This window comes from Cetorhinus maximus, chromosome 13, assembly GCF_964194155.1.
Source record: "Cetorhinus maximus chromosome 13, sCetMax3.hap1.1, whole genome shotgun sequence".
Classification (NCBI taxonomy): domain Eukaryota; kingdom Metazoa; phylum Chordata; class Chondrichthyes; order Lamniformes; family Cetorhinidae; genus Cetorhinus; species Cetorhinus maximus.
In genome coordinates this window covers 58,192,663-58,200,874 of record NC_135891.1, presented here as the reverse complement: position 1 = coordinate 58,200,874, position 8,212 = coordinate 58,192,663, and positions in this window count along the sequence as shown.

Genomic DNA, 8,212 nt, shown 5'->3' with positions numbered 1-8,212 from the left:
GGCCTCTGCTGCATCTCTATGACATGAGCCTGAACACTGAGAGTATGTGTGTTGCCATCAGTCACACAGGAGTCAAACGTTCAGATGCAAGGTAAGGATGTCAGGACTGTCCTCACCACATCTTGTCATCATCCTCCATGAATCTTGCAGCTATGAGGGCCTCCCGAGCGTGCCTGCCTTGTCTGGCCAATGCTATAGCCTCATCGTCGTCATCCTTGCCTTCGAGGACCTCATCACTTATCCCCTTTGACGCCCTCCTCATCGCAGGATACATGCAGATCCTCCATCTCCTCCTCAGCCAGGCCCTCTCCCTTTGCAGCGCCAGGTTGTGGTGTGCGCAGCAAGCAATGATAGTGTGTGACACCCTCTGGGATCTGTATTGTAGTACCCCACCTGACTTGTTGAGGCACCGGAACCTCATTTTCAAAATGCCCATCATTTGCTCCACCAATGTCCGGGTCACGGCATGGGCCTCATTGTACCGTGGTTCTGCTGCAGTCTGAGGCCGCTGCACAAGCGTCATCAGCCACACACTCTGTGAGTAGCCTTTGTCCCCAAGGAGCCAACACTGCAGCCTTTCTGGACACTGGAAGATGTCAGGGATCTGAGACCTGTTCAGGATGTAGGAGTTGTGGATGCTCCCTGGGAATCGTGCGCAGACCTGTAGGATGTGTTTGTGGTGGTCGCACACCAGCTGAACAGTCAGTGAGTGGAAGCCCTTGAGGTTGATGTAGTTGACTGCTTGTTGCCATGGAGAACTAAGCTCCACATAAGTGTAGTCGATGGCATCCTACACTGTGGGAAACCTGAGATCTGCACAAATCCCAACGCCCTTGCTTCCTGGCGTTCCTGATCCTGGGTGAAATGCACAAAATTCTGTCCCTTTGTGAAGATGGTGTCTGTCACCTCCTGCAGTTATGGCACAGCCAATGGTAAATGCTGAGTTGTTCAAATCCCAAAGGAAAACTTGAAACAACTGCCACAACTTGTTTTGCAATTTGTATAAATTTCGAGATGCGTGCCTTGAATTCAATCATAATAAGACCACCCAGTCTTATAGGTTTTTACAAAACTAGATTAAACATGTATTAATAAGAGAAATGATTTTAAACACATATGTAGATCTACAAATTACTACTATGATTACTTCTAAATTCTCTACTTAATCTGACTCCCAGTTACACTTTTGTTAAGGCAACAGTGATACACATAGATCTTAAAAGACCCAGGCAAAATGACACACAATACCCTAAACCAGTCGAATTCAAAGTGAGTTTTCTTAATTTCAGTTCTTTGAAAACAGCAGCTTGAGGCATAGCTGCTGAAAGCTTTTCACACTTGTTGTGTCTTAAAAATGCCTACCCTTACACACAGCCTTTGCTCCTTTATACATGTTTTCCCCTTTGAATGCAAATGCCCATTGTTTCACTATGTCTTTGGACTTTATCTTTCTGATAATAAAAATCTCTGATAGCACTAAGTTTTACCAGTAATCTTTGGGAAAAATAAACACACTGTTTCTAAACTTCACCTAGCTAGGTGAGACATTTCCCACCTCCTTTGAAAACAGCCTAGTCCGGTTTATTTAAAAATGCAAATGTCTTTTTGCACCTTACATTCAAAACTTCCCCCATATTTACCATGTTTAGATCAAAGCCTTCAGACCAGTTGCCTTTAATCCAATTAAGTCACACACACACACACACACATATTATATCTTCTTTACTCTGCAAACACTTGTGCATGGAGGCTTGCGAGACCCCACAGAGGTTACCTGTGGAGCCCTGGAAGAAGCCGCTGGCATAAAAATTGAGCACTGTGGTCACTTTCACAACCACTCACAATGGATGCCCTCCATGTCCACGTGGCACCAAATCCTGCAGCAAATGGCATATGAGACTGACCCATTCCCTAGACATGCATAATCTTCAGCGACATTGGTTCTCAGTCAGCTGCAGAAATGACAGGTGCAGTCCATTGACCCTGGGTCTAGCAAGGCACCGACAATCGGTGGCTTGCTGTGGATCTTCAGCTGTGTGTGCAGCCAACCTGCTTTACCTTCATCTTGAAGGAGGCGCTCCCCCATTTGCCGAACCTGGTGCCTCCACCACTCTCTTCTTCTTCCTCTCTGGTCTCTGTAAGCCATGAGGCAAACCACTAAATCACTAGGGTCCATGATTCTGATGTTCTGCTCCTGCAGGATCAAAAAGAGAGACGTGTGGATTAGCATGGGTGTACTAAGAACATCTCTTGGTTAAGTCTGAAGGCCCCTTCATGCATGCAGGAGAGTGCTGGCCACCACTTTGATGGCCAGTGTGTCGTGCATTCAGTGGCTGTCTGAAACCCTACCTACCTCCACCCCATTCCACTTGACTGATTGGCAGCAGCTTCGGCTATTGGACTGCATGCTGTGCTCTCAGCTCAGACGCAGGCATTCTCCTAACCTGCACTGCAAGGCTGCGCTGTTAGCTTTAGCCATGATGGATACTGGTCCAAACCTTAATAAAGACATTGCAAGGGGTTGTGAGCACCTCCACCAATGACTGCGCCATGGCCACCTTTTGCAAGGGGATTGTACAACTTGCCCAATCGGCCAATTGCTCTGCTTCCCCCTAAAATGCACATTACTTTGCAGTCTGCCCCTAAGGCGTGAAAAGTTCTGGAGCATTTGGTGGAAGTTTGACGCTTTTCCGTTGCTTGATTGGGCAGAAAAGCTTCAGAGGCTCAACAAGCATTTCAATGGAGCTGCTGCTGAACGGTCTCAGCTGTGGAAGAATGCTCTCTTATTACAAGCTTCTTCAAGTGCGTGGCCGCTTCCCTCACCCCCCTCCTACTGCCATGTGCTTGAGTATTTCCCTCAGCCTGTCTGTGCTGCCTTACCCCCGCCCTGCCCAGGTTTGACCCGCACTGGAGCCCCTGCCCCGGCACTGCATTGAAAGCCAACCAGGAAAAAGCGACTTGCCTGTGTTGCCCCTGAATGCACAATACCTCTTTCTTGATGCCCTATGGGCGATGCTCATGAGTGCTGCATAAGATTGTGTGCACCTATCTCTGGGGTCCCCTCGAGGTTCAGGTTGCCAGGCACACACCTTTCAAAGATATTATGAAGTCATGCCGACGTGGGTGATAAATTTAACATGGGGGGATGATTCTGGCGAGCAGGGCTTATAATTAGATGCAAATGTATTAAAATGACGCTTCCAATGTGTGGCAGTGGGAAACACGTCCTGCAATTGACAGATGGAGCGGATGATCACAAGCTGGCTTCACAACAGCATAAAACTGATATTTGGCCTTTTCGCCGTATTGTCAACCCTACCACCCCACCTCCGCCCGCCCTCCATGACGCCCTATGTCAATGGGACTGGAAAATTCCAGCCATAGAATCATAAAATAGCACAACACAGGAGGCCATTCAAAGAGCAATCTAGTTTTTTTTCACTGCCCTGCTCTCTCCCCATATCCTGCAATTTTTCTTTTTCAAGCATATATCCAATTTCCTTTAATTTCCTTTTTAAGGCTACCTTTGAAATTTCATCGACTACTCTATGAAGTAATGCATTCCAAATCCTAACCATTCTTTGTGTAAATAAAAGTTCACCCTGATACTATTGCTGATCTTTTGCCAATCACCTTAAATCTGTGCCCTTTGGTTCTCGATTCTTAAGTCACAGGAAACAATTTGGTTTTGCTCATTCTATTTGAACCCTTAATGATTTTAAACACCTCTATTGAACCTCTTTAGTTTCCTCTGCTCTAAGGAGAACAACCCAGCTTCTCCAGTCCATCCACGTATATGTAATCCTTGGAACTATTCTGGAAACTCTTTTCTCTGCACTCTCCAGAGTCTTGACATCCTTCCTAAATTGAGGTGTCCAGAATTGGATACAATCCTCCAGTGGGGTTGAGCTTATGTTTTATATAGGTTTGGCATGATCCCCTGGCTTTTGTATTCTATGTCTCTACTGATAAAGCCCAGGATTCCATATGTTTTATTAACCGTTGTGTTAACCTGTATTGCCGCCTTCAATAGATTTGTACACAAATACCCCCAAGGTCTATTTGATCTTGCACCCTTTTTAAAATTGTACCATATGTATGCAAGGTCTCTCCTAATTGTTCCTACCAAATATGACTCATATTTTTCTGTATTTGATTTCATCTGCCCATTGTTCTATTAAAGTCTATTACTATCTTCCTCATGGCCACTACACTTTCAAGTTATGTGTCAACTGCAAATATCGAAATTGTGCTCTGAATCCACAAGTTCAAGTATTCCCAAGTTCAAATCATTTACGTATATCAAAACCAGCAATGGTTCAAAGGGAACACCATTTTATACCTCCCTCCAGTCTGAAAAATATCCATTCAGCATAACATGCTGTTTTTATCCATTAGCTAATTTTGTATCCATACTGCTACTACCCTTTTTATCTGTTGGGCTTGAATTTTCTAACCAGCCTATCATGCCGTACTTAAATCCATATATGTGAAGATTAGTGGCAGGTCAGAAGATTGGACAGAATATAAAAAACGGCAAAAAAATTAGTTTTAAAAAATGAAAAATAGCATATGAGAGAAAACTAGCTAGAAGCATAATAACAGACAGTAAGAGTTTCTACAGGTATTTAAAAGAGTAACTAGAGTGAGTGTCAATCTTCTAGAGAGAGAGAGAGTTTGGGGGAATTAATAATGGAAAATAAGGAAATGGCAGATACATTGAATAGATATTTTGTTTCTGTCTTCACTGTGGAAGACATAATCACATCTCAGAAATAATTGTAAATCAAGAGGTGGAAGGAAGGGAGAAACTTAAAACAATTACAATCACCAGGGAAAGGGCACCGAGAAGATTGTTAGAATTAAAAGCTGGCAAGTCATGATGGATTTAATTCTAGGGTCTTAAAAGAATTGGCTGCTGAGACAGTAAATGCATTAGTTTTAATTTTCCAAAATCCCCTAAATTCTGGAAAGGTCGTATTATTGGAAAATAGTGAATGTAACTTCACTACTCAAGAAAGAGGGTCGACAGAAAGTAGGAAATTATAGGCCAGTTAACCTAACTTCTGTCATAGGGTAAATCCTAGAATCTATTATTAAGGAGATTATAGTAGGGCACTTAAAGATCTTAATGCAATCAGGCAGAGTCAACATGGTTTTGTAAAAGGGAATTCATGTTTGACTAATTTATTAGAGTTCTTTGAGGAAGTAACATGGATAAAGGGGAATCTGTAGATGTGCTGTACTTGGATTTCCAAAAGGGATTTGACAAGGTGTCACATCAGAAGTAGTAACTGCACAAAATAAGAGCTCATATTGGGGGCGGTGGTGGTGGGTTGGGGGTTTGGGGGCGGGTGATATATTAACATATATAGCGGATTGGTTAGCATTCACTAAAAAGAGAGTGGGGATAAATGGGTCCATTTTTCTTTATCAAGATGTAACCAGTAGATTGAAACAGATTTCAGTGCTGGGGCCTCAACTATTTAGAATCTATAATAATGAATTGGCTCAAAGGACCAAATATATGGCTGTTAAATTTGATAGGTAGGAGAAGTTATGAAGAAGACATAAATAATATGCAAAGGGACATAGATAGGTTAAATGAATTGGCAAAAATTTGACAGATGGAATATAATGTCGTAAAATGTGAACTTGTCCATTTTGGCAGGAAGAATAGAAAAGTAGCATATCATTTAAATGGAGAGAGATTGAAGAACTCTGTGGTACATAGGAATCTGGGTGTCCTTGTACATGAATCACAAAGATTAGTATGCAGGAACAGCAAGTGATTAGGAAGGCAAATGGGATGTTGCTGTTTATTGCAAGGGGAATGGAATATAGAAGTAAGGATGTTTTGTCACTGTTGTACAGGATGTTGGAGTACTGTGTACAGTTTTGATCTACTTATTTAAGAAAGGATATAATTGCATTAAAGGCATGCAAAGAACGTTCACTCAACTGATTTCAGGCATGAAGGGGTTGTCTTATTTTTGAATGACAAGAAAGTCAAAGGGTATAGGGAGTAGACAGGAAAATAAAGGCCCTAGTCATGGCCATGATCTTCAGATCTAAAGAAGAGCCATACTGGCTCAAAATGTTAACTCTGTTTCTCTATCCACAAAGAGACCTGCTGAATTTTTCCAGCATTTTCTGTTTTTATTATGCATTCAAATAGTTTTCTGGGAATACAGAACTTAAGTATCACTGAAAAAAGACACGTATCAAAGCTTCTCATCTTGCAATCATCAGGACATTTGCAAGAGTACCAAATGTAAAGGGAACAACAATTTATACTTCATAAGAAGAGAGCGATGATTGGTTGGCAAGTGGACTCTAATTGGTAGAGACTTTGCCATGGAGAATGCACCAGTTAAACAAAACAAAATGAACAAAATAGGCAACAGCCATTCTATGGAGCAATGCCTTGGCCAGAGTCAATCTGCCAGGTTTGAATTTAAACAAAGCTTAGCAGTTAACTGTCAATCATCAGTTAACTGGTACATTCTCCATGGCAATGGCTCTACCAAAGTCCACTTGCCAACCAGTCAGCACTCTCTTCTCATGAAGCATAAATTGTTGTTCACTTTGCATTTGGTAATCTTACAAGTGTCCTGATGAGTGCAAGATGAAAAGTTTCGACATATATCTTTTTTCAGTGTCACTCAAACATACATTCCTTTGAGGCATAAAGACTTAATTGGAGAGGTGATCGAACCGTGGCTAGCAAAAGAATTTAAAGCTTGTATTAGATCAAAGGAAGAGACTTATAAAGATGCCAAAAAATAGTAGGAAGACTGAGGATTGGGAGCTTTTTAGAATTAAGAGGGTCAATAAAACACCCCAGCCCACCATGCATGGAAGACCTCGACGGTGTCAGCGGACACTGCATGCTCCCTCTGCAGGGACACACAGCCGTGAACATAGCCATGGAAGAGGGGTAGACAGTCAGGCCAGATAACCCCCTCGATTGCCTGTTGCCTGGACCTGTTAATGGCCAACTTGGCCAGGCCCAGGAGCAGGTTCATGAGGAGTCATCCTCTCTCCCGGCCCCCCTTCGCACTGAGTACCCTTTTTGTAACTCTTTTGAGTCAACCAAAGAAATTTAATTAACAAAATTGGGGACAAATTAAAAAGCAGCCCCTTAAAGGGAAACTGCAAAAAACAAAGACAAAATTTAAAGGAAATTTACAAACATTAAACCAAAATGTGATTAATGGGGTCAATAAAACACCCCAGTCCCTACGGTGCCCACCGAGCATGGAAGGCTTCGACAGTGCCAGCAGACACCGCGTGCTCCCTCTCCAGGGACACCCGGCCATGAACATAGCCGCGGAAGAGGGGTAGACAGTCAGGCTGGATAACCCCCTCGATCACCTGCTGCCTGGACCTGTTAATGGCCAACTTGGCCAGGCCCAGGAGCAGGTTCACAAGGAGATCCTCCTCCTTCCCGGCCTCCCTCCGCACCGGGTGCCTGTAGATCAGGGGTGTGGGACTGAAGTGCAAACCAAACAACAATAAAAGATTTTTTAAATAACTGAAAACAGAGTGCCCTTTTTATAGCAGTACAAGTGAACCTCCATTTGATGACCACCATTTGCATACAATTAATGTACAATTAACACTGGTTAGGCTAGAATGCTGTGGAGCAACTAAAATGTATGAAATTTGGTGGCAAGGTCACCTTTGAGGAGAGCACTGTAAAAGGATATCAGAAGGTTATGTGAGTGGCCAACAAGATGGCAGATGCAATATAATGTCGACAAGTGTGTGAATATGTTCACTTGGTTGTAAAAATTAGAATGCTGTGGAGACCCAGGAAAGCCAACTGACCAATGTTAAAATTGGAAGAGAGATAAAATCTGAGGCACCAACCTTGTTAAAATATTTAAATGAGAACCTGACCTCTGGGCGCTGGTTGATCACCACTCTTCACACCAACCCCCACCCTGTTTCACTTTTAAGATTTTTTACATTTTAACTTCCCACTGGACTCAAATCTAACTGTGACGAGTTTAAAATGAAGTCCGCAAATTTTAATTTTTGTGGGGCATCCATAAGCAATGAATGATTACATTCAGCAAGAATAAGTTGACCTGTGTTCTATTAGGACAAACTGTGACACATTTAACTGGGCCCAGATCCAAATGTACAATGTATCTCATCATTTAAAGAAAAAGGTTGTGTGGATTAAACTAGCTGAGTTTTTAAA